We start from the raw sequence: 4,530 nt of genomic DNA, 5'->3' as shown, positions 1-4,530 counted from the left end.
TATGAGTAAGTCATCTTTTAGTTTTTTTCTGTAAAATTTTCAATGGCTTTATAGTATCTCCAACTAATAAAAATGATGAATTTTCTCACTCATATTAAACGATAAATTCTCAGCTTCTCTATGGCAGCTTCTATAATAAATAGAACCTTGAGTGATTTGAGATTGAGGACTATTTTCTCCCCACAAGAAATAATTAAAATTTTAGTTTTGGTATATTGTGACAACGAGGGAAGTTAACTAGGCAGCAATGACTGCAACGTGCTGATAAATACAGATATTTGGTTTCAAAGACCCATGTGTGTGACCGTAAGTATGTATTGTAGGTGAGGTTTGGGTGGCAGTGCTGTGTCTGTTCTGCACTCCTCTTTGAATAAGTGGAAGCCAACCTGCCATATAGACATTGTGGCTCTCTTTATTTATTGTAATGGGGCATCACAAAGCACAGATTTTAAGGGATGTGGACTAAGGTAAAGTTGGCCTTGATGTAGACTAATGAAATCAAAAGAACCATTGAAAATAAAATTCCCCAAACACCCAGAATCAAAAAGCTGATACCAAAGACCCATTGTTTCTTATCATAGGTGCATAATGTACCATTTTCTTAAAATACACAAAGATAGTATCATAACTTCCAGGCAGATTGTCAGGAAATCCTCTTTAAAAAAAAGAAAGAAAGAAAACAGCCACACCTAATTTACTATTATTTGAAAAAAACCCCACTGGTTTGTGTGATAAAGACTAAAATAGACTGATTATACACCTGGCCAGCAGCCAAGCCCTTCTTCTGTGAACTCTGAGATAATGGACCTTCATTGTTCAGTTTGTTATCATTGCCAATTCCTGCCAGACTGGTCCTCAGCAGTTAACGTGGGCTTCTGCCATTTATCAAGCCTGACCCTTAAAAATCTCTCTCTACTTGTCCAAAACAACAATTCATTTGTTTAGCAAACATACATTTGACAAAATTTGCTAGGTTCACAAGTAATTGGTTAAGTTTCCACTCTTTGTAAATAGAGGGATATGTCACAATTTTCCCTAAGGCAGCAATATAGCTGTGTAAAACCATATTGCCTCAGGGAAAGCAGTAAAATCAGCTACATTTATCTTTGGTAGAGACATCTCCCTTCTTTAATTTGACAATGAATCATTTTAGATCTCACTAAAATACAAATTTTCTATTATTTAAAGGAAGTCATATTTGGTAAAACATCAGATAACAAACTCCAGCATGCAGAATTAGTGATAGTGTTACAAAATTATATAGCTTTAAAGCAAAAAGGGATCTGAATCACTCAGGGATCTGAGAAGTTCTTGTAGAAATCTTATGCCAGCTTTGGTCTTCTAGAGATGAAGATTTCATTGTGTCCTTTGGTCTTTGTACCATTTAACTTCTATACTACCAGGGTCAGAAAGTTCTTTTGTCGAGATTTCTTTTTGCATTTTAATCACAAAATCCTCCAGTCTGCTCTTTTTAGGAATAGGATCTTTTTTCTCAGTTAGACTCTAAACCTGCTCCTCGGAGATGGTCCTATATATACTTCTAAGTGTGCTTCCTTCTGATGTGGGTGTGTAAGTCTATGTTACAAAACAGACTGTAAGGGAGAAAGATAGGAAGACAAAAACAGAAGGAAAAAGTCTACATTCAGTTCCTCAATTCACCTTGGAAAATTCTGAAAAGTGAGCCCAGAAATAAAAATTAAAGAAGAGAAAGACAGGAAGTAGGAATGTAAATACTGACATATTAGTCACAGAAAATTATGATGGATTTTTGTCAGTGTCCTACTTGACTTGCTTACATTCTGCAGAAGAGATTAAGGAAAGGCAACATATAACATCTTAATACAAAGGAAGAAAAAGTATCTTTTTTAAAGGTAGGAATCTACTTCTAAAATGTCCCTCAACCTCTGGCAATTTGAGAGTTGGGCAAACAGCCAGCCGTGTGTCCCGTCAGTGAGACTGGCTGAGCTGGTAGGCAAGCTGAGTTATGGGAACTTTCTCTGGCTTCCTCAAAGCTCTTACACATCCCAGGAGTTCACAACAATATTTGTCCACGAGTTCCATGGATCATCTGTGGGGTTGAGTCCCAGTGTTTTCCTCAAGGCTGTAATCTCCAAGACCCCACTCCCTGGGAAGGCGGAGGAAGAAACGACAGGGCAGGATCCAGGATTGGGAGTGGGTTTGCTTCCGTGGCCACGTTAACAGCCTGAGCAATTGTGGGCACTGCTTATGAACTCGGCCACTGCCCCACCCCCAGTGGGTCACCTACTTTCTTGTGCTTCCAGATATCCTGTGGCTTAATATGAGGCACTAATCTAATTGTAGTGATCATTTCACAATATATACAGATCTCAAATGATCTCAAATGAACATAACACCAATGTTATATGTCAACTGTATGTCAATAAAGCTGGAAAAAACTAAATAAAGGCACTGAAGACTATTTATTTCAGGGGCCGTTCTAAGATATGACGGCAGGATTTCCTGCCAGAGAAGACAGATGCTTTTCTTTAGAATAATAAACATTCCACAATTCCATAGAGGCAATCCTTTGTTTGTTTCTCCAGCCGGACGATGGGAAGTCACAGGCCTCACGCCCAAGGCCGCTGCGTGAGCACAAACTTCCAGAGAAAGCACAAAGGAAAGGTAGAAATCCCTAGGAAGAAAGGTAGGAGTGTGCCCTGCGGTCCAGAACCCCTCCCCACCGTTTCTCTCGGCCACCAACGATTCCCTGGCTCTAAAGCCATCGCCACCCTGTGTGCTTCTGCAGCATTTCCATTATTTACCCTGATTTAGGTGTGGGAAATCACTTTCCCCCTTGGTTCAGCTGGGACCTGACTGGAATTAAAAATCAAAACAAAACAAAACACTGAAGGAAAAGCAAGCAAATATAAGAGCAGAGAAATGGATAGGTTTACATAGATTTTTTTTTTTTTTTATCCTAATCTCACTGAGGTCTGGGCTGCTTAGCTTGGCTCTGTTTGTAGAGTTTGCCAAGCTCCAGTGGTGTTTCTTGGCCTCCACGCCGTCTGGCCTGATGGTGTTCGAGGCTGGATGGAGCTCCTCAGATTTCTGGTGCAGTGTTACTTTGGACAAACGATCTCTGGTGGAATCTCAGGAAGGATTTTTGGTTCCTTTCTGGCACTTGCTTCCGTGCCTATTCTCTGGGATCAGCCCTGGGATTGTCAGCTGCAGGTTGGGGCTCAACTGCTTTTCTTCTCATGCCACCCCCTCGCCTCACTTCCACCCAACCCCAACTCTGTCTGCCCAGCTTTGCCTCTCTTTCTAAGTAGGAAAAGCATGTGCCTCGCTGACCTGAAAGGATCCTGCTCCATTTATGTTCAGCATCGCCATTCTGGTTAGTCTTCCTGACTCTGGCCCTTGGAAATCCTGCTTTGCTCTAATCCCTTCTTTTCTGCCTCATTGGTCTGTCTCAAGTGGGTTGTTAGGGCTGGGTTTATTTACCCTTTGGGGGAAATACAGCACAGTTTCTAAATTATAGTCTCCATCAACATCCGTAGGGTGATCCCTACATATCAATACGACCAGGTTGGGTGGCTGTTCTGTTCACACCTTCTATGTCTTCACCAATTTTTTGTCTAGTTGTTCCACTGGTCACTACAAGAGGAGCTCTGAAGTCTCCAACTGCAACTGGCGAACTCCCTCTCCTTTCTGTTCTGTCAGTTTTGACTTCATATTTTTGGGGGCCGATTTTAGATATTCTTTTACAATTTTTTTAAAACCAGAACATTTATTGTGTGACTAATCACTGAAATCCTTCAGATGAACTGGATGCTGCAACAGCTGCCCTCTTGTTCCTTCATGGAATCCAGGTCGGAATCTGTGGTGTGTAATTTTTAGGTGCGTCATTTGACCGGTCCCAGTGGTATTTCTTCCTTTAGCCTTGGCACTCCAGTTATACTTTCTCTTCCGCTTGGCAAGATAGCCACATTTGCCACAGGTTGACTTCTGAAGGTGGTAGGCCTTCAAGCCACAGCGGTGGCTAAACACATGCGTCTTATTGTGGTGCTTTCCAAACATTGATGTCCCCTTCGTCATCTTGTTTCCGCGGCTCAGACCAAAGAGCTCTGTTTACAATTATTAAATCTTGACTGACTCATCAATCAAAGGTCATGAGAAATAGTTTTCTTAGAGTATATTTTGAACGATATATCCGGCCCAGCTACTATACACTTTGTTTGCGTTATGTATCTCTTCCCATCCTTTTGCTTTCAACCTGTTTTGAGTCTTTGAATCTAGGGGCGCCTGGGTGGTTGAGCGTCCAACTTCAGCTCAGGTCATGATCTCACGGTCCATGAGTTCAAGCCCCGAGTCGGGCTCTGTGCTGGCAGCTCAGAGCCTGGAGCCTGCTTCGGATTCTGTGTCTCCCTCTCTCTCTGCCCCTCCCCCATTCATGCTCTCTCTCTCTCTCTCTCTCTCTCAAAAATAAATAAGCATTAAAACATAAAATGAGGCCAAGTTGTCCACACCCAGACAAGGGGAGAATCTTAGATATATGTTTTTTTTTCCTCA

General features: G+C 41.7%; 1 pseudogene; it reads right to left on the bottom strand.

The window, feature by feature from the left end:
• Nucleotides 1-3,748: 3,748 nt before the first annotated feature.
• On the bottom strand, nucleotides 3,749-4,071 carry LOC125910129 (60S ribosomal protein L37-like; annotated as a pseudogene).
• Nucleotides 4,072-4,530: the final 459 nt, after the last annotated feature.

This window comes from Panthera uncia, chromosome D1 (genome assembly GCF_023721935.1).
Source record: "Panthera uncia isolate 11264 chromosome D1, Puncia_PCG_1.0, whole genome shotgun sequence".
Classification (NCBI taxonomy): domain Eukaryota; kingdom Metazoa; phylum Chordata; class Mammalia; order Carnivora; family Felidae; genus Panthera; species Panthera uncia.
This window is presented reverse-complemented; position numbering and strand designations above follow the sequence as displayed.